We start from the raw sequence: 27,569 nt of genomic DNA, 5'->3' as shown, positions 1-27,569 counted from the left end.
AGAAAGAAATAAGGGAGAGCGAGCGAGCAGGAGAGAGAGGGAGGAAAAGTGTGAAGGCTGAGGAGTTATAGGTTCTTTTCTAATCTCAGGTTTATACAAGTCATCAACTTTACAGGATGGCGCAACAGATAAGTTGTGTTCCCGAGAAATTGCTTTTTCTTTCCTGCTTCCTGTGAGCAAGTTCAGCTCTCAAACTTCTGCAGAGATGAGCTCTTGAATCCCTTTTTTTTATTACTTGCTTGACAGCACATCTGTACTGTACAGGACATTCTAGCTAGAAAAATAACCCCATCAAAATATAAAGCTATTACACACTATGTAGTGAGTTTCCTCACCTCAAGGAAATTACAAATCAGATTTATGACATTCTATTACAGTCATTTACAAGACTGATCAGGTAATTTTTACATTGAGTCAAAATTCCAGTGCTTTCTGCTTGATAGCAAATTCTAATTGTGTAAATTTGAGGAATAGTAAGCATTTCCCAAAGTTAAAGCTTTTAGACCTAAAAATATGGCAGACTTACAACAAGCTATCTAGGCTTTTTTCCCCAGTGGTGGAAAAAGTACCCAAAGGTCATACTTGAGTAAAAGTAAAGATACCTTAATAGAAAATGATTCAAGTAAAAGTGAAAATCCCCCAGTAAAATACTACTTGAGGTAAAGTATTTGGTTTTACATTTACTTAAGTATCAAAAGTAAATGTTCAAATATACTTAAGTATCAAAAGTATAAATAATTTCAAATTCCTTATATTATGCAAACCAGACTTCACCATTTTGTTGTTTTTCAGCCAGGGGCACACTCCAACATAATTTACAAACAAAGCATGTGTGTTTAGTGAGTCTGCCAGATCAGAGGCAGTAGGGATGACCAGGGATGTGCGAATTGGACCACTTTCCTGTCCTGCAAAGCATTCAAAATGTATGGAGTACTTTTGGTTGTCAGGGAAAATGTAGGGAGTAAAAAGTACATTATTTTCTTCAGGAATGTAGTGAAGTAAATTTGTAAACATATAAATAGTAAAGTACAGATATCCAAAAAACCAACTTAAGTAGTATGTGAAAGTATTTTTACTTAAGTACTTTACACCACTGCTTATTAGTCCCAAATAGCACCCTATTACATTATGGTGCACTATCAATGACATTTAGTGCTATACAGAAACCCAGCCTAAAACCCCAAACAGCAAGCAATGCGAATGTGGAAGCACTACTATGGACCCTGGTCAAAATTAGCAGACTATAATGGAGACGCACTCAGCCTTGGACACAGGATAACATGGATGTTTCCGATTTATTTTTGGGAGCGGACTAGAGAACTCTTCTCATTTTAGAGAGCGGTAGTCAACAGTTCTCCCACTGGTTAAAAATATACGTTATTTTCATCAGACTGGCGTTAACCGTCAATGTACACCGTTTATTTTTCACTTTAACCAGATTTAAACCACAGGTCAACATAATTTCACGGGTTAGTGCAATTCATGTTGAATTTACATTTGTTCGCAACTCAAAATTAGACGTTAATTTGACGTGTCATGAGGTTTTTGCCCAGAAAGGAGGAGTATGCTCGGTGTTGGCAGAACTTGGCCGGTGGAAGCCAGAACCACCATGTGCCACATGAGAGAGCTCCTTTCGTAAATGTTGTTGTGAACTGCGCTGCACTTTTTACCCCCCAAGCTTTGACATATATATATATATATATATATATATATATATATATATATATATATATATTATATATATATATATATATTATATATATATATATATTATATATATTATATATATATATTATATATATATATATAATATATATTATATATATATATATATATATATTATATATATATATATAATATATATATATATATATATATATATATATATATATATATATATATATATACATACATACATACATACATACATAAAATGCCACCGAAACTAGCACGTAGTTTGTTGACTAGCGTAAACAGTCTAGGACACTGATTTCCCATGAAATAATCAAGTTTTATTTTGTTTGGATGAACACAGACAACGCACTCCAGGAGTGACCCGCTGCACAAAACCCCTTCCCAAAAACTCTCCCCCATCATCCGCACAGACAGCAACTAAGTTGCACAACATTGTGTGATAGGGTGAGAGACTTTCCAATGGGTAAAATATTACGCTAACTGTAAGTCGCTCTTGTCTGCTAAATTACTAAAATGTAAACGTTGTAAACTCCTCAGTGGTATTGTGCTCCATACAAACCTGTCAAAAACGATATTAAGAAAAAAAAGTGTTTCTAACTCACTCACTCTCCGGTCACACCAGGGCTAATACAGCTTTGACAGATACACAAATGACTGACCTGGTTCAAGTTGTTTTTGAAACGCCCGTTGAAATGCAGCTTGTTTGAGTCCAACAGCACAGCATGTGTTTAGAGGAAGTGCATAATGAGCGAGTAATTACGTGAAGAGCAGAATTAGAGTTTAAGTATGACATCAACTCGGGCCGCCACGCCAATGACGTGTTTATAGTGACATTCCTGTGACGACTCTGACTAACGCCATAACCTATTGGGCAACATTTGAACACACATAAAAATAAAAAAAAGGACAACATAACGTATGAACGCCTGCTCACTTTGCAATGGCCGGTATTTGGGAATACCCAAAAGCATTGCGCAATACAGTGTTTCTTGGTCCTCAAATACACCCAACAGTATACTTTTGTAACCCCGGACAAGCACAACTGGTTCAACTTGTCAACGAATCAATCAAGCCCTCAATGAGATGAATGAGGTAAGTTTGTCAATGGCAACCACGAATCTGTGTTACTGTTAGGGGTACTCGAGGACCGGGGTTGGAAAAACTGGTGTAACGCTTTCACAATGATTGGTATCGTAATTACAGCCACATAGCTGTCAATACAAACATCATGTCGAATAATGGTTTTGATATGATTTTGTTAAGATTCCCATTGGCGACAGTTAGTCTTACTGGGGTCCCGATACATAACGAAAAAAACACTAGACAAAATACTTTTAAATTTACATACGTTTTTTTAAAAAAAGTAACATGTAGTGTATGTGCTTTTATCAGTTACACATACACGTCAGTACATATACACAACAATGTATGTATGTCACATGGGGGAGTGGCGCGAGGTTTTGCTTTATTTGTTTTAAAATCAGGTTGGCTGTTCACAATGGATAGGCTACCATACAACGAAGAAGGAACAAGTGCAGCAACATTCATTGCTTAATAACAGGTATTTGGGTAACACCTTGTGCAAGATAGGGTTCTGAACAGAGGGAGTGACAGAACATTCTAATTTAATTGTACCCGAGGGTTGCAAAACCAAAGGTATGTAATGTAATGTTTGTGGGAGTTCAGCACGCTAGTATTCCATGACGTTAGCATGAAGTCATATAGTTTGTCCCCTGAAACTAAAAGGATGTGTCTTAATCAGGACGTGAAACCGTGAGACTGTACACGATGAGTAAATGACAATAACAATGTTTCCTAAATAGCCCCCTATTCCCCATAGGGCTCTGGTCAAAAGTAGTGCACTATATAGGACATTTTACCAATTGTGGCAGCCTCTCTTCAATTATGAAGAGACACTGCAATTTCCCTCTACTCCGCAGTAAATGGCCTGTATTCGTTGTTTTTTCTTTATTTACCTTTGAGTGTTTTGTTTTAGCCTGACTTATTACAGTGTCCTTATTCATTTTGAAGACCAATTTGTGTTTTTTTGTAATTTTATTTTTTGTTTTTTTTAGTGTATGTTACGCTGTTGCTAACATTATGTATACTTTACATTTCAAATGGATCTATACCTTCCTACCTCCCTAAAACATTTCCCCCGTATTATATTGGATGTATAACATATCATCTACCAACTCAGTATCTGCTCTGGGATTGGGAGTTCGATACTTGGCGAGTCATACCAAAGACTGTTGCTACAGCATTTGTTGTCCATCTAATTGGTTTTTAATGTTGCAAAATACATCTTGTGAATGTTCTAAGGCAAGTCATGAAAACAGCAACCTCCCCTCAATGGCAAAGTAATACAGTAACAAGTTGTGCTTAGCAGCATTTTCTTCTCCTAGTAGTGAACCCACTGCTCTCCTAGGTTGCTTCCTTTACTAACTTTATTTTCTATATAGTGCACTACTTTTGTTAGGGCTCTAATCAAAGTAGTGCCCTATATAGGGAATAGGGTGTCATTTAGGACAGAACCCTCCTAATGGGTAGGGTGTTTTTTCTCTGTGTGTTCTGTGTATGTAGTCTGAGATGGAGAAAACACATGGTAGTACAGCCCAGGGGCCAAACCATGGGGCCCAACACCGCTGTAGCCTAACTCCACAGGGGCAATCTACAACAACGTGAAGGCCCTCCACAATAGCAATGGACTAATCCGTTCAGGAGGTTTCCCCTATTGCACCCATAGGGATTCCACCTTCCTTAGTCTGACTTCTGAAATCCTTCATCCCCAATAGTCATTAGATATTTAGAAAGGGGGCTCTGCCAAATACATATTATCAATAATAATCTGGTTCTAGTGTAAAACTAAAACTACACAACAGTTAAACTAAACTACTTGACTATCTGTACTTTTTCAATCCTAAAGCTTCAGTTAGTCAGGTATGATTTATACAGTAAGAGGAACGAACAAAGGCCAGAGGCAAAAGAGATGAGAAATCATTAGGTTTCTGTCCTAAATGGTACACTATTCCTTTAGTGCACTACTTGACCAAGACCTTTAGGGGCCTATGGATTCAGACCCAGACACAAAGCTCCCTATTGAGTTTTTGGGGTGAAAAGACAAACGTTCATTGTCATAGAGAACAAAGACGACGACTCCACAATGTCATTATACCAAATCCTTCAACATTCACTCTGTTTTGTTCAAGACAAAACCAAACAATCTTCCAAACACAAACAGACATGTTATGCTTGTAACCTGCTGCATATAACACACCCAATATTCAGATCAGATGCAGTGGCTAGACCATTTCAACTGGGGGGGCCAAGCTGGGGCCAGTTGTACTGTTAGAGGGGCCAGTTACATTAGACGTTATTGTTGTCATATTGTTTTGCATGTGGTACGATACTGTTGTATTCCGCCTAAAGCCGTCCCTCTAGAAAATGTGTGGGTTAAAATAGTGTTCCGCGTTGCCACGATCTAATAATGGATGTAAAAAAATCTGATGGGTGTCACCACCACATAACACGTAACAGCCATGTGAGTTGAACTAGTCTCACAAAACAAAATTCATGTTGTGACGATTATGAAAAGCTGAGATCTGAGAGAGAACTCCTAATTAACACCACACCTCTGAGGCATGACAATTAGACGCTTTCTAACAAACCTACCAACAGAAAGCAGGACAGAGGTGGAAGACGGACACATTTGGGAGCACCAGGACATAGTTTCAAGTTTCAAAGTTTATTCGCCACGTGCACAGGATACAACAGGTGTAAAACAATACAGATAAATGATTACCTTGAGAGCTCTTTCCCAACAAGGCAGTGATAATAATAATAATGTTGTCACGTTCTGACCTGTAAAGGTGTTATTTGTTAGTGTTTAGTTTGGTCAGGACATGGCAGGGGGGTATTTGTTTTATGTGGTTCAGGGTGGTTGTGTGTATGTGTCCATGTAGAGAGGGGTATTTGATTTATTAGTCCAGGGTTTTGGTTATTGTTCTATGTTAGTTTATTTCTATGTTCTGTCTAGTCATTTGTATTTCTATGTTTAGTTAATTGGTGTTGGGGCCTTCAGTTGAAGGCAGCTGTCTATTGTTGCCTCTGATTGAAGGTCCTATAATTAGGGGTGTGTTTGTATTGTGGGTAGTTATATTCTGTTTTGTGTTTGTCACCTGACAGAACTGTTAGTGTCGTTTCTGTTAATTGTATACGTGTTCCCTGTGTGTATACACTTCCCTGTTTGCGTCTTGGTCCTCCACACACGACACTCGTTACAAATGTAGATAATAAAAATAAAATGACACACAAGATGAGAGTTAAAGAAACACAAGAATACACATACATCCAGGTTAGTACCAGTACGTTATTTAATGTGCAGGGTTACTGGAGTGGTTTTATACATACAAAATGACGTAGTAGGATATACACAGTGTACAAAACATTAGGAACACCTGCTCTTTCCATGACATAGACTGAACAGATGAATCTAGGTGAAAGCTATGATCCCTTATTGATGTCAATTGTTAAATCCACTTCAATCAGTGTAGATGAAGGGGAGACAGGTTAAAGAATGATTTTTAAGCCTTTAGACATGGATTGTGACATTCAGAGGGTGAATGGGAAAGACAAAATATTTAAGTACCTTTGAATGGGGTATGGTAGTAGGTGCCAGGCGTACCGCTTTTGGTGTGTCAAGAACTGCAATGCTGCTGAATTTGTCACACTCAAGTTTCCCCTGTGTATCAAGAATGGTCCACCACCCAAACGACATCCAGCCAACTTGATACAATTGTGGGAAGCATTGGAGTCAACATGGGCCAGCATTCCTGTGGAACAGTTTCAACACCTTGTGGAGTCCATGCCCCGAGGAACTGAGGCTGATCTGAGGGCAAAAGGGGTGCAACTCAATATTAGGAAGGTGTTGCTAATGTTTGGTACGCTCAGTGTACATGTAAACAGGAGAAATAGTGGCCAGTAGCAGGATAAATAGATAAAACAGTAATGGTAATCAATTATCCATGGACAGCAGTGTAATGGAATAATACGTCTAATCATTTTAGCAGAAGTGTAGGTTGTCTGAGTAGGTGGAGACCTGTGGATGGACATAGAGTCAGTGTGGATAGGCTGTGGGAGCGGGAGAACAGTAGTTGGTTTGCCATTTAACATGTGTGCTATTAAACAGAGTCAGTCTACAATAGGAAGTATAAATGTATTTCATTTTATCTAACAGACAGGGTCCGGGTCTGCGTGACCTTGTCAACATGACCTTATATATGAATAAAAGGTTTAGGAAGAAGCTTTATGTAAGCTGTGGCCTATTCACATGACCGATGACACACATGGGAGTAATGACTAAAGAATGGTTCCACCCTACTGCGTCCTAAATGGCACCCCAGCCTACTACTTTTGACCAGGGCCCATAGGGCACTGGTCAAAAGTAGTGCATCATAAAGGGAATAGGGTGCCATTTGGGATGCATAAATAGCGCGAAACAAGTCAGGGACAGAATATCTGTCCACCAAAACGAGAGGAAAAAACATCCATTACATCTAATTTCTCGCAACTATCTATAAAATGTGATGTACAAAAGGATAAAACATCTGGTGGTATCTACAGTTCTACATAATGCATCAATCCCTCCTGAAACAGAGCAGCTGTAGAAAGCCTTTTAAACACATTCTCTCCTTAGACAGCTGGCTGTTGCCTGTCTGCACCGTGTTCATTTATTTGGAGACAGAAGTTATGTAATATTAAGTCATAATTGAGAGACATGGTTCACTTTGATTAAATTGGTAAACCTAGTTCCAAGGAAAACAGACATTTGGCAATTCTCTCAACATACCAGCAATTTATAACCACTTATTAAAAACATTCCAAAAGGAGACAATATACAATTGCTGTGTCATACCATGATTTCTGCGAAAGATGACAATGACACATCAATATGTTGTTGTTTTCATGACCCAGGCGGTGAACTGGTATGTGGAGTATGTCACGTAGGATACTGTGATTTAAAGATATGGCACAGAGCCAAGACTGTAAATAAAAAAAGAGGGTGAACCAAAAGCCCGGAGAGAATTCTTCTTGAGAGAAACTCTGTGGAGGGAAAATAGTGTCTGTGACTGCTCTGAGTGGTTAAAACGGAGACAACTCTGGTTATGCTGTCTGGGGGGAGACTCTGGATGCATCCCAGATGGCATCCTTTTCCCTAGAGATGTAGGTTTTTAATTTGAGCCAGTTTGCTACAGCAGGAAAATAATCCTGCAGAAACAGGAAATGTGAATTATGTGGATTGTAATGAATGGACATTTTTGTAGCGGTTGATACATATTTCATAAACGAAAATTTAAGTCTGACATTTCAAAGTGGAAATTATAAACTTCAGAAACCTTTTTAAAGCTCAAATACACTACACGTTTTAATTTCCTGCATTGCAGGAAAGTTCTCCTGTAACCGGGTGATGAAATTAAGATCCTACATCTACATATTGTGAACTGCTTTTCACCAGAGCCCTATGGGCCTATATACACTACTCCAAAAAATAAAGGGAACACTAAAATAACACATCCTAGATCTGAATGAATGAAATAATCTTATTAAATACTTTTTTCTTTACATAGTTGAATGTGCTGACAACAAATTCACACAAAAATAATCAATGGAAATCCAATTTATCAACCCATGGAGGTCTGGATTTGGAGTCACACTCAAAATTAAAGTGGAAAACCACATTATAGGCTGATCCAACTTTGATGTAATGTCCTTAAAACAAGTCAAAATGAGGCTCAGTAGTGTGTGTGGCCTCCACATGCCTGTATGACCTCCCTACAACGCCTGGGCATGCTCCTGATGAGGTGTCGGATGGTCTCCTGAGGGATCTCCTCCCAGACCTGGACTAAAGCATCCACCAACTCCTGGACAGTCTGTGGTGCAACGTGGCATTGGTGGATGGAGCGAGACATGATGTCCCAGATGTGCTCAATTGGATTCGGGTCTGGGGAACGGGCGGGCCAGTCCATAGCATCAATGCCTTCCTCTTGCAGGAACTGCTGACCCACTCCAGCCACATGAGGTCTAGCATTGTCTTGCATTAGGAGGAACCCAGGGCCAACCGCACCAGCATATGGTCTCACAAGGGGTCTGAGGATCTCATCTCGGTACCTAATGGCAGTCAGGCTACCTCTGGCAAGCACATGGAGGGCTGTGCGGCCCCCCAAAGAAATGCCACCCCACACCATGACTGACCCACTGCCAAACCGGTCATGCTGGAGGATGTTGCAGGCAGCAGAACGTTCTCCACGGCGTCTCCAGACTCTGTCACGTCTGTCACATGTGCTCAGTGTGAACCTGCTTTCATCTGTGAAGAGCACAGGGCACCAGTGGCGAATTTGCCAATCTTGGTGTTCTCTGGCAAATGCCAAACGTCCTGCACGGTGTTGGGCTGTAAGCACAACCCCCACCTGTGGACGTTGGGCCCTCATACCACCCTCATGGAGTCTGTTTCTGACCATTTAAGCAGACACATGCACATTTGTGGCCTGCTGGAGGTCATTTTGCAGGGCTCTGGCAGTGCTCCTCCTGCTCCTCCTTGCACAAAGGCGGAGGTAGCGGTCCTGCTGCTGGGTTGTTGCCCTCCTACGGCCTCCTCCACGTCGCCTGATGTACTGGCCTGTCTCCTGGTAGCGCCTCCATGCTCTGGACACTACGCTGACAGACACAGCAAACCTTCTTGCCACAGCTCGCATTGATGTGCCATCCTGGATGAGCTGCACTACCTGAGCCACTTGTGTGGGTTGTAGACTCCGTCTCATGCTACCACTAGAGTAAAAGCACCGCCAGCATTCAAAAGTGACCAAAACATCAGCCAGGAAGCATAGGAACTGAGAAGTGGTCTGTGGTCACCACCTGCAGAACCACTCCTTTATTGGGGGTGTCTTGCTAATTGCCTATAATTTCCACCTGTTGTCTATTCCATTAGCACAACAGCATGTGAAATGTATTGTCAATCAGTGTTGCTTCCTAAGTGGACAGTTTGATTTCACAGAAGTGTGATTGACTTGGAGTTACATTGTGTTGTTTAAGTGTTCCCTTTATTTTTTTGAGCAGTGTATTGGCGTGGACGAATCAGAATTAGTTGGGTAACATAGATAATTAAGATGTTTTATTAGTATAATATGCTTATTTGAAGTACTTGTCATTAGAAAGTGTCCATTGGACTCTGGTGTATTTTCAGTTGCACGTCTACCTTAGCTGGGGCTCAGACACTTGGGGCCCAGAGAGGGGAGAGGTCAGATTTGTCATCATGAGAATGTATCTTTACTTATTCTTAAACCATGTGAAGGGATGGCGTGGTTAATGGGGAACCAATGACTTGTCTCCACAATGTCTGTGAGCAAGTCACTCCCTCCTTTTCTTTATTGTGGGGAGGATTATGGCAGTAAATGGACCCTTGTATGTCCTCTCTTAGATCTCACACTTATCCTGTGATAATATATGGCCTAGAGGCTAACTCACCCCAGTGAGCCTGTCCAGGAGTAGGGTCAAGAAGGGGTTTGCTTGAGATGGGAGTATCTAGAGTTGACAATTGATATATGCCATTGGATGAAATTGAGTTTTCATTCTATACCGTACCAGGGAGGGACGGTACTAGGGGGACCAGATACTGGGCTATACAATGAACCTTGTTGACATAGCAGTTACTGTCTGATGTGTTTTATGGATATCTGTCATACAAAACTTAACCTTTGTGAACTGTTACTAAGTATCTGTGGTTTGTCAATGTACGTTGAAGGGGGTGTATCGTTGCTATAAAAGATCCCTGTAGCCATTGTGTAATGACCTTCCTGGTTCATTCGAGAGAGTGCATTATTGAAGGTCAAGTACTTCTGCAAAAGTATCTTAAGTATTAAAGATGTAGTTTAACTCGGACTGGTGTGTTTGTAACTCCTCATTTGGTAATGCGGAAATTAGCCACCACAGTATATATACAGTTGAAGTTGGAAGTTTACATACACCTTAGCCAAGTACAATTAAACTCAGTTTTTCACAATTCATGACATTTAATCCGAGTAAAAATTCCCTGTTTTAGGTCAGTTAGGACCACCACTTTATTTAAAAAATGTGAAATGTCAGAATAATAGTAGAGAGAATGATTTATTTCATCTTTTATTTCTTTCATCACATTCCCAGTGGGTCAGAAGTTTACATACACTCAATTAGTATTTGGTAGCATTGCCTTTAAATTGTTTAACTTGGGTTAACCGTTTTGGGTAGCCTTCCACACGCTTCCCACAATAAGTTGGGTGAATTTTGACCCATTCTTCCTGACAGAGCTGGTGTAACTGAGTCAGGTTTGGAGGCCTCCTTGCTCACACATGCTTTTTCAGTTCTGCCCACAAATCTTCTATAGGATTGAGGTCAGGGCTTTGTGATGGCCGCTCCAATACCTTCATTTTGTTGTCCTTAAGCCAATTAGCCACAACTTTAGAAGTTTGCTTGGGGTCATTGTCATTGTCCATTTGGAAGACCCATTTGCGACCAAGCTTTTACTTCCTGACTGATGTCTTGAGATGTTGCTTCAATATATCCTACATTTTCCTTCCTTGTGATGCCATCTATTTTGTGAAGTGCACCAGTCCCTCCTGCAGCAAAACACCCCCACAACATGATTCTGCCACCCCCATGCTTCTTGATTGGGATGGTATTCTTTGGCTTGCAAGCCTCCCCATTTTCCCTCCAAACATAACGATGGTCATTATGGCCAAGCAGTTCTATTTTTGTTTCATCAGACCAGAGGACATTTCTCCAAAAAGTATGATCTTTGTCCCCATGTGCAGTTAATTGCAAACTGTAGTCTGGATTTTTATGCCGATTTTGGAGCAGTGGCTTCTTCCTTGCTGAGCAGCCTTTCAGGTTCGATATAGGACTAGTTTTACTGTGGATATAGATACTTTGCTGTTGTTCTGGGATTGATTTGCACATTTAGCACCAATGTACGTTCATCTCGAGGAGACAAAACGTGTCTCCTTCCTGAGCGGTATGACGGCTGCGTGGTCCCATGGTGTTTATACTTGCGTACTTTTGTTTGTACAGATGAACGTGGTACCTTCAGGCATTTGGAAATTGCTCCCAAGGATGAACCAGACTTGTGGACGTCTCCAATTTTTTTCCTGAGGTCTTGGCTGATTTCTTTGGATTTTTCCTATGATGTCAAGTAAAGAGGCACTGAGTTGGAAGGTAGGCCTTGAAATACATCCACAGGTACACCTCAAATTGACTCAAATGATGTCAATTAGCCTATCAGAAGCTTCTAAAGCCATGACATAATTTTCTGGAATTTTCCAAGCTGTTTAAAGGCACAGTCAACTTAATGTATGTTAACTTCTGACCCACTGGAATTGTGATACAGTGAATTATAAGTGAAATAATCTGTCTGTAAACAATTGTTGGAAAAATAGCACAAAGTAGGTGTCCTAACCGACTTGCCAAAACTATAGTTTGTTAACAAGAAATTTGTGGAGTGGTTGAAAAACAAGTTTTAATGACTCCAACCTAAGTGTATGTAAACTTCCGACTTCAACTGTATATTACCTCACCTGGTTTAAATGGTGTCTCTAGAGACAAAACCTCTCTCATCGTCACTCAATGCCTAGGTTTACCTCCACTGTATTCACATCCTACAATACCCTTGTCTGTACATCATGCCTTGGATCTATTCTTCCGCACCCAGAAACCTGCTCCTTTTACTCTCTGTTCCGAACGCACTAGACGACCAGTTCTTATAGCCTTTAGCTGTACCCTTATCCTACTCCTCCTCTGTTCCTCTGGTGATGTAGAGGTTAACCCAGGCCCTGCAGCCCCCAGCATCACTCCCATTCCCCAGGCGCTCTCATTTGTTGACTTCTGTAACCATAAAAGCCTTGGTTTCGTGAATGTTAACATTTGAAGCCTCCTCTCTAAGTTTGTTTTATTCACTGCTTTAGCACACTCTGCCAACCCGGATGTCCTAGCTGTGTCCGAATCCTTGCTTAGGAAGGCCACCAAAATCCTGACATTTCCATCCCTAACTATAACATTTTCCGAGAAGATAGAACTGCCAAATGGGGCGGAGTTGCAATCTACTGCAGAGATTGACAGAACTCTGCAGGCTTACTTTCCAGGTCTGTGCCCAAAGAATTCAAGCTTCTACTTTTAAAAATCCACCTTTTCAGAAACAAGTCTCTCACCGTTGCCGCTTGTTATAGACCACCTTCAGCCCCCAGCTGTGCCCTGGACACCATATGTGAATTGATTGCCCCCCATCTATCTTCAGAGCTTGTACTGTTAGGTGACCTAAACTGGGACATGCTTAACACCCCGGCCCTCCTACCATCTAAGCTAGATGCCCTCAATCTCACACAAATGATCAATGAACCTACTGTCACGCCCTGGCCATAGAGAGGTTTTTGTTCTCTATTTTGGTTAGGCCAGGGTGTGACTAGGGTGGGCATTCTATGTGCCCTTTTCTATGTTTTGTGTATTTCTTTGTTTTGGCCGGGTATGGTTCTCAATCAGGGACAGCTGTCTGTAGTTGTCTCTGATTGGGAACCATACTTAGGTAGCCTTTTCCCAAAGGGTTTTTGTGGGTAGTTCATTTCTGTTTAGTGTTTGCACCTTACGAAACTGTTTCAGTATTTTCTTTGTTATTTTTGTTTTAGTGTTCAGTTATTAAAATAAACATGAACACTTACCACGCTGCATTTTGGTCCGATGATTCATCTTCTTCAGACGACGAATGTTGTTACACCTACCAGGTAAACCCCAAATCCGTAAACACAGGCACCCTCATAGATATCATCCTGACCAACCTGCCCCCTAAATACACCTCTGCTGTCTTCAACCAGGATCTCATCGATCACTTTTCGCCGGTAATGGGTCTGCAGTCAAACGACCACCCCTCATCACTGTCAAACGCTCCCTAAAACACTTCAGCGAGCAGGCCTTGCTAATCGATCTGACCCAGGTACCCTGGAAGGATATTGTCCTCATTCCGTCAGTAGAGGATGCCTGGTTATTCTTTAAAAGTGCATTCCTCACCATCTTAAATAAGCATGCCCCGTTCAAAAAATGTAGAACCAGGAACAGATATAGCCCTTTGTTCACTCCAGAAATGACTGCCCTTGACCAGCACAAAAACATCCTGTGTCGAACTGCATAAGCATCGAATTGCCCCCGCGATATGCAACTTTTTAGGGAAGTTAGGAACCAATATACACAAGCAGTTAAGAAAGCAAAGGCTAGCTTTTTCAAACAGAAATTTACATCCTGTAGCATAAACTCCAAAAAGTTCTGGGACACTGTAAAGTCCATGGAGAATAAGAGCCCCTCCTCCCAGCTGCCCACTGCACTGAGGCTAGGAAACACTGTCACCACCGATAAATCCACTATAATTGAGAATTTCAACAAGCATTTCTCTACGGCTGGCCATGCTTTGCACCTGGCTACCCCTACCCCGGTCAACTGCCCGGCACCCTCCACAGCAGCCTGCCAAAGCCCCCACCATTTTTCCTTCACCCAAATCCAGATAGCTGATGCGCTGAAAGAGCTGCAAAATCCCCTACAAATCAGCCGGGCTAGACAATCTGGACCCTCTCTTTCTAAGATTATCCGCCGCAGTTGTTGCAACCCCTATTACTAGCCTGTTCAACCTCTCTTTCATATCGTATGAGATCCCCAAAGATTGGAAAGCTACTGCGGTCATCCCCCTCTTCAAAGGTGGAGACAATCTAGACCCAAACTGTTACAGATCTATATCTATCCTTTCCTGCCTTTCTAAGTCTTCGAAAGCCAATTTAACAAACAGATCACCGACCTTTTCGAATCCCACCGTATCTTCTCCGCTATGCAATCTGGTTTCCGAGCTGGTCATGGGTGCACCTTAGCCACGCTCAAGGTCCTAAACTATATCATAACCGCCATCGATAAAAGACTACTGTGCAGCCGTATTCATCTACCTGGCCAAGGCTTTCGACTCTGTCAATCACCACATTCTAATCGGCAGACTCAACAGCCTTGGTTTCTCAAATGACTGCCTCACCTGGTTCACCAACTACTTCTCAGACAGAGTTCAGTGTGTCAAATCAGGGGGCCTGTTGTCCGGACCTCTGGCAGTCTTTATGGGGGTGCCACAGGGTTCAATTTTTGGGCCGACTCTTTTCTCTGTATACATCAATGATGTCGCTCTTGCTGCTGGTGATTCTCTGATCCACCTCTACGCAGACGACACCATTCTGTATACTTCTGGCCCTTCTTTGGACACTGTGTTAACTAACCTCCAGACGAGCTTCAATGCCATACAACTCTCCTTCCGTGGTCTCCAACTGCTCTTAAATGCAAGGAAAACTAAATGCATGCTCTTCAACCGATCGCTACCCGCACCTGCCCGCCCGTCCAGCGTCACTACTCTGGACGGTTCTGACTTAGAATATGTGGACAACTACAAATACCTAGGTGTCTGGTTAGACTGTAAACTCTTCTTCCAGACTCACATTAAGCATCTCCAATCCAAAATGAAATCTAGAATCGGCTTCCTATTTCGCAACAAAGCATCCTTCACTCATGCTGCCAAACATACCCTTGTAAAACTGACCATCCTACCGATCCTTGACTTCGCCGATGTAATTTACAAAATAACCTTCAACACTCTACTCAGCAAATTGGATGCAGTATTTCACAGTGTCATCCGTTTTGTCACCAAAGCACCATATACTACCCACCACTGCGACCTATATGCTCTCGTTGGCTAGCCTTCGCTTCATATTCGTCACCAATCCCACTGGCTCCAGGTCATCTATAAGTCTTTGCTAGGTAAATCCCTGCCTTATCTCAGCTCACTGGTCACCATAGCAGCACACACCCATAGCACGCGCTCCAGCAGGTATATTTCACTGGTCACCCACAAAGCCAATTCCTCCTTTGGCCGCCTTTCCTTCCAGTTCTCTGCTGCCAATAACTGGAACGAATTGCAAAAATCACTGAAACTGGAGACTCATATCTCCCTCTCTAACTTTAAGCACCAGCTGTCAGAGCAGCTCACAGATCATTGCACCTGTACATAGCCCATCTGTAAATAGCCCATCCAACTACCTCATCCCCATATATTTTGTATTTATTTTTTGCTCCTTTGCACCCCAGTATCTCTACTTAAACACTGGAGTGATAGATGTGCAGAAGATGAATGTGCAAGTAGAGATACTGGGGAGCAAAGGAGCAAGCTTGAACACTTGAAGAAACTTCTTGAAATGTTCCACATTGACTGACCTTCACTATATATACCATATATATATATGGTATAGTGTGCCATTTTGGATGTCCACATAATGTAGTATTGTGTGGACAGCATGCAGAGAGAACAGCATTATAACCTGCTACATTAGAGATAATACAGTCAACAGATGTTGGTCTGTGCTTACTATCATTACTGTGCCATTGAGCAGTTAAGAGTTAATGGGGGTCATATTGTCAGAGATTTTACAGAGATATTAAGCCATGCAGCGTTACAGCTGACCTTTATACTAGTAAATATTTATGTCTGAAAACCATTTTTGGATTATTCTAATTTGTATTTACATGTTTTGCTTATAGCCCAAGAACACAAGGTTCTCGAAAAGATAGCAATGAGGCAGTAGAAAGGTTCATATATTTTGCACTGCTGATACTACTAACTAGATAGTTATACTCCTCACGTATAGGCTACATTGTGTTTAGGAAATAAATACATTGTTGCAACAATTTCACCTAATCAGTACGCTTCAATTTATGGCTGTATGGTTAGGCTATATCTAACCTGGGTACAGTTTATGAGGTGACAGTATTTGAACGTTTTTTTCAATAGACCTATTCGATCAGATGTTTAAAAAAAGTTTCCAAATTGAAGTTAACACATTGGTTGTTAATATCTTACAATGAATGGGAGAGTTGCCCTCTACCCTTACTGTGTATTGAGTAGCCTAAGCTATATATAAAAACATATATTATTTGTACGGATAATGTGACTAATTAGTTCAAATCAAAGAACCAAAAAAATGCATATTTGTTCATGCAAAACGCTTCAGTGGGTGGATACTTACTTTCAAATCCAAGAACGCTGTTAGGAATGGGAGACCCATTATCCGGAGAATCAGATAAGCACAGCGGTAACGTTATCCAAGCAGGGAGCTGCTAAGGGAAACCATCCTGTTATAAATCAAATACAGTAGGCTATTTTACAAGACCGAGCCGTTAACGTCGAAACGTTCACTCCCTTATGCGACTAAAAGGTCGTTTTGCTGCAAGTGGAGGGCTGGAAGCGGCGACTCCGTTATTATTCAGTGATATGTTCCCGACGCATGGAGCGGTTAGTGGACCGCTTCTCGTCTACTGGCGGCGATCAGGCGCTCTAGGATCAAAAGGGGTTTGCGTTGCGCTGTTGTGCCTCGCCAATCCACATGGCTTTAGGTATAGCGGTTTGGACAGAGGTATGTATAATGGAGGTTGCCATCATAGGATGGGTTGGAAACATTGACATAAGCAAATGAAATGAGTAGGCCTTGGCTACCACTTAGATCATTAAAAACAAAGCTGTAATACTAGTTATCCCACTGGGCAAAATCTTTCAACGTCATTTCAATGGTTTTTAAAGATGCCGTTGAATCAACGTGGAAAACTGATTTGATTTGCAAAGTCATCAAAGTAAGGGTAGGCCTACAAGGTATACACACTTTTTTTATATACACACTTTTATTTCAGTGCCTATAAAAGTAGTGTAGTGGAGTTATCAATTATGTAGTATAATATAGAAATCATGAACTAAGTTGCCTGCCTACACAATTGCAAAGCACGTGAAATATTGCCAGCCTGTAACCGGTAGTGTAGTAAAGAAGTTTCAATCTATGATATCTACCAATAAATGTTTATTAAGGCAACAATGGGTATGCAAACCAGGTATTGAACAAGTTTGGTCCGAAGTCTTGTTTGAATCTTTGCGATGCGCAATTCATTCATAATGCGCTGTTTAAATGAACATTTCTAAATGCTTCCCCAAAAATCCTTCCCAGTTAAATGTTGACTGCAAATTAGGCCTATCTGGCAGAATGATATCATGTAGATTTGTATCAGGGATGGGCAACAGGTGACCCGCAGGCCTCCCCCTTTTGTAGATTGGTAAATTAGTCTAGTGGTATGGATGTGGGTACACAGACCCAAGAGCCACTGCAGCCATTCATGATGATTTCCGTTATTTTTTGGCCTTAGCCCCATCAAAGTTGCCCAACCCTGATTTGTGTCAATCGTGGGGGCATTTGTTTTGCAAACTCTGCCATCACATGTAGACTGTAGGCCCAGAGCCTCATGTACACTGTAGGGCCAGGCTCTACAGGGTGGCAAAGCTGGACATGGACCCCCCAGATAAAATGTGTGACCCCCCACAGTTTTGTTTTCCCATAAACATAACAAATAGTATATGAATTACCCTGCCTGATTTTGCTAATGTAGCGCTGCCGCTCTGCCAGTAGAGCAGACAATGCATACCCATTGTTGCCTTAATAAACATTTATTGGTAGATATCATAGATTGAAACTTCTTTACTACACTACCGGTTACCGATGTTGACATTCTGTGAGCTGATCCATGTGACAGTTTAGAGCTGCTTGCGCTTGCTGCAATATTCCATTCAAACTAGGCTGGCAATATTTCACGTGTTTTGCAATTGTGTAGGCAGGCTACTTTGTTCATGATTTCTATATTATACTACATAATTGATAACTCCACTACAATACTTTTCTCGGCACTGAAAAAAAAGTGTGCCAGGTGTTAACTCTTGATCTGAGAAGTGTGAGGGAAGTGGGGCTGTCATGAGGGGGCGGTAGGTAGTCCAGCAGTTAAGAGCGTTGGACCAGTAACCGTGTCCACGTGCCCTTGAGCAAGGCATTTAACCCTAATTGCTCCAGGACTGACCTCAATACTGTCAGAGAGAATTCGGCACTGGTCAAAAAGTGATTGATGAGGTATTTTATGGGTCACGTGGTTATGCCCATATATGTACATCCTGTCCAGAAGTGTTTGTGTAACCTGATAGTGCATCTGTTTATGTTAAAGCCGGTGTTTACATTAAAGCTGTCAAGGTGATTGATGTGTAGTGACCTTGTTGAACTGTGGAATGTGTTTGAACATTTGATACTTCTGTTTAGGGTAAAGCATGTGTTTGCATTAAAGCTGTCATGATTGATGTGTAGTGACCTCGTTGAACTGTGGAATGGGTTTGAACATTTGAACATCATCACTCCCTCTCCCATCACTGCCCCAACATCATGATGAGCTCTACAGCAGAGTCTCACAACTCAATCGCTGGTTGAAAACTGTTTTCTGCCCCTCCCAAAAGATAGAATTTGTAGATAATTGTCCCTCTTTCTGGGACTCACCCACAAACAGGACCAAGCCTGTCCTGTTGAGGAGTGACGGACTCCATCCTAGCTGGAGGGGTGCTCTCATCTTATCTACGAACATAGACAGGGCTCTAACTCCCTTAGCTCCACAATGAAATAGGGTGCAGGCCAGGCAGCAGGCTGTTAGCCAGCCTGCCAGCTTAGTGGAGTCTGCCACTAGCACAGTCAGTGTAGTCAGCTCAGCTATCCCCATTGAGACCGTGTCTGTGCCTCGACCTAGGTTGGGCAAAACAAAACATGGCAGTGTTCGCCTTAGCAATCTCACTAGAATAAAGACCTCCTCCCTTCCTGCCATTATTGAAAGAGATTGTGATACCTCACATCTCAAAATAGGGCTACTTAATGTTAGATCCCTCACTTCCAAGGCAGTTATAGTCAATGAAATAATCACTGATCATAATCTTGATGTGATTGGCCTGACTGAAACTTGGCTTAAGCCTGATGAATTTACTGTGTTAAATGAGGTCTCACCTCCTGGTTACACTAGTGACCATATCCCCCGCGCATCCCGCAAAGGCGGAGGTGTTGCTAACATTTACGATAGCAAATTTCAATTTACAAACCCCCCCCCCCCCCGACGTTTTCGTCTTTTGAGCTTCTAGTCTTGAAATCTATGCAGCCTACTCAATCACTTTTTATAGCTACTGTTTACAGGCCTCCTGGGTCATATACAGCGTTCCTCACTGAGTTCCCTGAATTCCTATCGGACCTTGTTGTCACGGTTGTCGTTGGTAATGGAGGACCAAAACGCAGCAGGTATGTGTAAGCTCATCTTGACGTTTATTAACTCAGAATGAACGTACAAAAATTAACAAACAAGTGAACGAACGATCAACAAACAGTCTGGCAAGGCACAAGGCTAAACACAGAACAATCTCCCACAAACACACAGACAAACACACCCAACTAATATAGGACTTCCAATCAAAGGCATCACCACACAGCTGCCTTCAATTGGAAGTCTACCCCAATTAACTCAACATAGAAACAGACTACCTAGACTAAATATAGAATACATGAATCTCAAACAGTGCCCAAAAAAACCCCGGAATACTAAATCAAATGCCCTTACTACAAAACCACCACCCAGAACCACATAAAACAAATACCCTCTGCCACGTCCTGACCAAACTACAATAACAATGAACCCTTATACTGGCCAGGACGTGACAGTACCCCCCCCCCTAAAGGTGCTAACCCCGGAAGCACCTCAAAAGTAACAAAAACCCCAAACAACAACAAAAAAATCCCCCTAAACTAAAGGGAGGGAAGGGAGGGTGGCTGCCGTCAACGACGGCACTGTGCTACACCCCCCCTCCCCAACCCACCTATATCTGGAGGTGGCTCTGGTTCTGGCAGTTCCGGGCAGACGACCCACCCCGGCAGCTCCGGGTAGACGGGCCACTCGGGCTGGGCCGGAGGACAGTCGGGCCACTCCGGCAGACCCGGAAGACAGTCGGGCCACTCCGGCAGACCCGGAAGGCAGTCGGGCCACTCCGGCAGACCCGGAGGGCAGTCGGGCCACTCCGGCAGACCCGGAGGGCAGTCGGGCCACTCCGGCAGACCCGGAGGGCAGTCGGGCCACTCCGGCAGACCCGGAGGGCAGTCGGGCCACTGACTGGCGGGCGGCTCCTGACTGGCGGGCGGCTCTGGCGACTCCTGACTGGCGGGCGGCTCTGGCGACTCCTGACTGGCGGGCGGCTCTGGCGACTCCTGACTGGCGGGCGGCTCTGGCGACGTACGACTGGCGGGCGGCTCTGGCGACGTACGACTGGCGGGCGGCTTTGGCGACTTACGACTGGCGGGCAGCTTTGGCGACTTACGACTGGCGGGCAGCGATGGCGACTTACGACTGGCGGGCAGCGATGGCGACTTACGACTGGCGGGCAGCGATGGCGACTTACGACTGGCGGGCAGCTCTAGTGACTTTTGACTGGCGGGCAGCTCTGGCGACTGTTGACTGGCGGGCAGCTCTGGTGACTGTTGACTGGCTGGCAGCTCTGGTGACTGTTGACTGGCGGGCAGCTCTGGTGACTGTTGACTGGCGGGCAGCTCTGGTGACTGTTGACTGGCGGGCAGCTCTGGTGACTGTTGACTGACGGGCAGTTCTAGCGACGTCGGACTGAGATGACGCACTTGAAGCCTGGTGCATGGTGCTGGTACTGGACGTATCAGCCTGGGAACACGCACCTCAGAGCTAGTGCGGGGAGCGGGAACAGGACGAGTCAGACTGGGCTGACGCACTAAAAGCCCGATGCGTGGCGCTGGTACTGGAGGTATCGGCTTGGGAACACGCACCTCCAGGCTAGTGCGGGGAGCGGGAACAGGACGAGTCGGACTGGGCTGACGAACTGGATGCCTGGTGCGTGGTGCTGGTATTATCTTCACCAGACAGCTAGCATGCACCTCAGGACTATTAACAAACGCTACTCCAGGTGATAACATTAGGACACGCTCTGTAGGGCGAATGTCGTGCCTAAAACACCAACACAGTAGCTCTCTCATCCTTTTCTCCTCCAATTTTCCCATCCACTCCCTTATAGCCTCTGTTTCTCTTTCCTCCACTTTTCCCCTCACTAGCTCTGGTTCCATCCTCGGCTCCGCCGATCTGTCCGTGTGCCCCCCCCCCAAAAAAATTATTGGGGCTGCCTCTCCGGTTTAAACGCCAGTCGCGGTAGCGTTCCCGGTCCTCACCGAATTCCCCTTGCTCCTTCCTCTGCTGCTTGGTCCATTTTTGGTGGGAGATTCTGTCACGGTTGTCGTTGGTAATGGAGGACCAAAACGCAGCAGGTATGTGTAAGCTCATCTTGACGTTTATTAACTCAGAATGAACGTACAAAAATTAACAAACAAGCGAACGAACGATCAACAAACAGTCTGGCAAGGCACAAGGCTAAACACAGAACAATCTCCCACAGACACCACACCCAACTAATATAGGACTTCCAATCAAAGGCAACACCACACAGCTGCCTTCAATTGGAAGTCCACCCCAATTAACTCAACATAGAAACAGACTACCTAGACTAAACATAGAATACATGAATCTCAAACAGTGCCCCAAAAACCCCCGGAATACTACATCAAATGCCCTTACTACAAAACCACCAGCCTGAACCACATAAAACAAATACCCTCTGCCACGTCCTGACCAAACTACAATAACAATTAACCCTTATACTGGCCAGGACGTGACACTTGTAGTCATAGCAGATAATATTCAAATTTTTGGTGACTTTAATATTCACATGGAAAAGTCCACAGACCCACTCCAAAAGGCTTTCGGAGCCATCATCGACTCAGTGGGTTTTGTCCAACATGTCTCCGGACCTACTCACTGCCACAGTCATACTCTGGACCTAGTTTTGTCCCATGGAATAAATGTTGTGGATCTTAATATTTTTCCTCATAATCCTGGACTATCGGACCACCATTTTATTACGTTTGCAATTGCAAAAAATAATTTGCTCAGACCCCAACCAAGGAGCATCAAAAGTCGTGCTATAAATTCTCAGACAACCCAAAGATTCCTTGATGCCCTTCCAGAATCCCTCTGCCTACCCAAGGACGTCAGAGGACAAAAATCAGTTAACCACCTAACTGAGGAACTCAATTTAACCTGTTAGGGCTAGGAGGCAGTATTTACACGGCCGGATAAAAAAACGTACCCGATTTAATCTGGTTACTACTCCTGCCCAGTAACTAGAATATGCATATAATTATTGGCTTTGGATAGAAAACACCCTAAAGTTTCTAAAACTGTTTGAATGGTGTCTTTGAGTATAACAGAACTCATTTGGCAGGCCAAAACCTGAGAAGATTCCAAACAGGAAGCGCTCTTTCTGACTATTTCTTGGCCTTTTTGATCATCTCTAACCAAAACAGGGGATCTCTGGCATAACGTGACATTTTCTAACGCTCCCATAGGCTCTCAGAAGGCGCCAGAAGGATGAATGGTGACTTTGCAGGCCATGGCTGAAAAACATTAGCGCATTTGGATAGTGGTCGATCTGAGGACAATGAGACTGGAGGCGCGTGCACCAGCCGACACCGTGTTTACTTTCTCTCTCTTTGAACGAAAGCAACGACTCTCGGGTCGTAATATTATCGCTTTTTTACCAGAAAAATCGCATAAAAATTGATTTTAAACAGCGTTTGACATGCTTTGAAGTACGGTAATGGAATATTTTGACATTTTTTGTCATGAAACGCGTCGGGCACGTTACCCTTCTTTACCCTTCGGATAGTGTCTTGAACGCACGAACAAAACGCCGCTATTTGGATATAACTATGGATTATTTGGAACCAAACCAACATTTGTTATTGAAGTAGAAGTCCTGGGAATGCAATCTGACGAAGAACAGCAAAGGTAATCAAACTTTTCTAATAGTAAATCGGAGTTTGGTGAGTACCACACTTGGTGGGTGTCAAAATAGCTAGCCTGTGATGGCCGGGCTATCTACTCAGAATATTGCAAAATGTGCTTTCAACGAAAAGCTATTTTAAAATCGGACATAGCGAGTGCATAAAGGAGTTCTGTATCTATAATTCTTAACAATTATTTTATGTTTTTTGTGAACGTTTATCGTGAGTAATTTAGTAAATTCACCGGAAGTGTTCGGTGGGAATGCTAGTCACATGCTAGTCACATGCTAATGTAAAAAGCTGGTTTTTGATATAAATATGAACTTGATTGAACAAAACATGCATGTATTGTATAACATAATGTCCTAGGATTGTCATCTGATGAAGATCATCAAAGGTTAGTGCTGCATTTAGCTGTGGTTTGGGTTTATGTGACATTATATGCTAGCTTGAAAAATGGGTGTCTGATTATTTCTGGCTGGGTACTCTGCTGACATAATCTAATGTTTTGCTTTCGTTGTAAAGCCTTTTTGAAATCGGACAGTGTGGTTAGATTAACGAGAGTCTTGTCTTTAAAATGGTGTAAAATAGTCATATGTTTGAGAAATTGAAGTAATAGCATTTCTAAGGTATTTGAATATCGCGCCACAGGATTACACTGGCTGTTGAGTAGGTGGGACGCAAGCGTCCCACTGGCACAGAGAGGTTAATAAGTGCCAAAACTCCAAAAACCAAAATATACGAAATAATAAAAGTGGGTACAAAACCCGTCGCACACCAGAACATAACTTGCACATAACATGCAATCAAACAATCACCGACAAGGACATGAGGGGAAACAGAGGGTTAAATACACAACATGTAATTGATGAGATTGGAACCAGGTGTGATGGAATACAAGACAAAACCAATGGAAAATGAAAAATGGATCAGCGATGGCTAGAAGGTTGGTCTATTGCCGAACAAGGAGAGGGACCGACTTCGGCGGAAGTCGTGACAGCGTGCCTGATTTCTTTGAGTTTCTCGTGGATGTAGATCACCTCCTTCAGTTCATGTAGGAAAGCCTCGGTTACACCGTAAACCCTGGGAATAGATGGCACAAGACCCATAGACTCCAGGGCTCTGACCATCGATGGTATAAAACTTCTGGACCACAGTCTTTTCACCAGTTCCTCAAAGTGGTTGAAGAAGAAGTACTTGGCTGGGTCATATAAACACGGATGTCGTCGTTGGCTGGGGTGATTGATCTGACAACCATGACATTTTTCTCTTATATACTCTCCAATCACCACATCTAAAAGTCTGGTCTGTATATTCTTCTCCTGCGACTATGATATAGAGTTTTACTCTACAGGCCGGGTAATCAAACAGATAACCCCATAATTGTCCATTAGACATCAACACTTGATCTTTCAGCACAGTTGCGGGCGGTATTAGGGTTCTATACATATTTAGAAAACGCTTTTTTGGTGCATCGTATATTGATGCTTTATACTCTTCCCTTTCTCTATGTTTTAACCGGGGTCCTGTTTCCGTTGTTAAGGTCGTCACGGGTGTGTCAGTAATCAAGAGCGTTGGTAGATCGAATCCCCGAGCTGACAAGGTAAAAATCATCTGTTGTTCTGCCCCTGAACAAGGCAGTTAACCTGCTGTTCCTAGGCCATCATTGTAAATAAGAATTTGTTCTATAAACCTGTTAGGGCTAGGGAAAAGTATTTACACGGCCGGATAAAAAACGTACCCGATTTAATCTGGTTACTACTGCTACCCAGTAACTACAATATGCATATAATTATTGGCTTTGGATAGCAAACACCCTAAAGTTTCTAAAACTGTTTGAATGGTGTCTGTGAGTATAACAGAACTCATATGGCAGGCAAAAACCTGAGAAGATTCTGAACAGGAAGTGGCCTGTCTGACAAGATCTTGTACTTCTTGTCTCTGTTTACTGAAGACTGAGGATCTTTGCTGTAACGTGACACTTCCTACGGCTCCCATAGGCTCTCAGAGCCCGGGAAAAAGCTGAATGATGTCATTCCAGCCCCAGGCTGAAACACATTTGCGCTTTTGGCAAGTGGCCGATAAGAGGATAATGGGCTTAGGCGCGTGCACGAGTCGATCCCGTGCTTTATTTTCTGTCGTCTATTTACCTAAACGCAGATTCCCGGTCGGAATATTATCGCTTTTTTACGAGAAAAATGGCATAAAAATTGATTTTAAACAGCGGTTGACATGCTTCAAAGTACGGTAATGGAATATTTAGATTTTTTTTGTCACGAAATGCACCATGCTCGTAACCCTTATTTACCATTCGGATAGTGTCTTGAACGCACGAACAAAACGCCGCTGTTTGAACATAACTATGGATTATTTGGGACCAAACCAACATTTGTTATTGAAGTAGAAGTCCTGGGAGTGCATTCTGACGAAGAACACCAAAGGTAATCAAACTTTTCTAATAGTAAATCGGAGTTTGGTGAAGGCTAAACTTGCTGGGTGTCTAAATAGCTAGCCCTGTGATGCCGGGCTATCTACTGAGAATATTGCAAAATGTGCATTTTAAAATCGGACATATCGAGTGCATAGAGGAGTTCTGTATCTATAATTCTTAAAATAATTGTTATGCTTTTTGTGAACGTTTATCGTGAGTAATTTAGTAAATTGTTAGTAAATTCGCCGGAAGTTTGCGGGGGGTATGCTAGTTCTGAACGTCACATGCTAATGTAAAAAGCTGGTTTTTGATATAAATATGAACTTGATTGAACAAAACATGCATGTATTGTATAACATAATGTCCTAGGATTGTCATCTGATGAAGATCATCAAAAGGTTAGTGCTGCATTTAGCTGTGGTTTGGGTTTATGTGACATTATATGCTAGCTTGAAAAATGGGTGTCTGATTATTTCTGGCTGGGTACTCTGCTGACATAATCTAATATTTTGCTTTCGTTGTAAAGCCTTTTTGAAATCGGACAGTGTGGTTAGATTAACGAGAGTCTTGTATTTAAAATGGTGTAAAATAGTCATATGTTTGAGAAATTGAAGTAATAGCATTTATAAGGTATTTGAATATCGTGACACGGGATTACACTGGCTGTTGAGTAGGTGGGACGTAAGCGTCCCACTGGCCTAGAGAGGTTAACACCCCGGCCGTCCTACAATCTAAGCTAGATGCCCTCAATCTCACACAAATCATCAAGGAACCTACCAGGTACAACCCTAAATCCGTAACCATGGGCACCCTCTTAGATATTATCCTGACCAACCTGCCCTCTAAATACACCTCTGCTGTCTTCAACCAGGATCTCAGTGATCACTGCCTCATTGCCTGCATGCGTACTGGGTCCGTGGTCAAACGACCACCCCTCATCACTGTCATTTGCTCACAAAACACTTCAGCGAGCAGGCCTTTCTAATCGACATGGCCTGGGTATCCTGGAAGGATATTGACCTCATCCCGTCAGTAGAGGATGCCTGGTTGCTCTTCAAAAGTGCTTTCCTCTCCATCTTAAATAAGCATGCCCCATTCAAAAAATGTAGAACTAAGAACAGATATAGCCCTTGGTTCACCCCAGACTTGACTGTCCTTGACCAGCACAAAAACATCCTGTGGCGTTCTGCATTAGCATCGAATAGCCCCCACAATATGCAACCTTTCAGGGAAGTCAGGAAGCAATATACTCAGTCAGTTAGGAAAGCGAAGGCAACTTTTTCAAACAGAAATTTGCTTCCTGTAGCACTAATTCTACGATAATCGATAATTTCAATAAGCACTTTTCCATGGCTGGCCATTCCTGGCCAACATCTCAGCACCCCCTGCAGCAACTTGCCACCCCTTGCTGCTGGTGATTCTCTGATCCACCTCTACGCAGATGACACATTCTGTATACATCTGGCCCTTCTTTGGACACTGTGCTAACAAACCTCCAAATGAGCTTCAACGCCATACAACACTCCTTCCGTGGCCTCCAACTGCTTTTAAATGCAAGAAAAACTAAGTGCATGCTCTTCAACCGATTTCTGCCCGCCCCCGCCCGCCCGTCT

At 42.9% G+C, this 27,569-nt stretch overlaps 1 protein-coding gene across 4 annotated transcripts in view; it reads right to left on the bottom strand.

Annotated features, from left to right (window-relative positions):
* The window catches only part of LOC115175752 (CMP-N-acetylneuraminate-beta-galactosamide-alpha-2,3-sialyltransferase 1), a 33,293-nt gene extending 16,151 nt beyond the window's left edge, over positions 1 to 17,142 (bottom strand). Inside the window, exon 1 of one of the 4 annotated variants that reach the window (XM_029735230.1) lies at positions 16,809 to 17,142. The gene's annotated coding sequence lies outside the window, so the exon portion shown is untranslated. Of the gene's footprint in view, positions 1 to 2,297; positions 2,524 to 16,808 lie in introns of those variants that run through there. The other 3 variants (XM_029735229.1, XM_029735228.1, XM_029735231.1) reach the window with 3 other exon arrangements.
* Between the last annotated feature and the right edge of the window lie 10,427 nt (positions 17,143 to 27,569).

Source organism: Salmo trutta, chromosome 36, assembly GCF_901001165.1.
Source record: "Salmo trutta chromosome 36, fSalTru1.1, whole genome shotgun sequence".
Classification (NCBI taxonomy): Eukaryota; Metazoa; Chordata; class Actinopteri; order Salmoniformes; family Salmonidae; genus Salmo; species Salmo trutta.
Note: the sequence above shows the minus strand (reverse complement) of the source record. Positions and strands in the feature narration are given on the sequence as shown.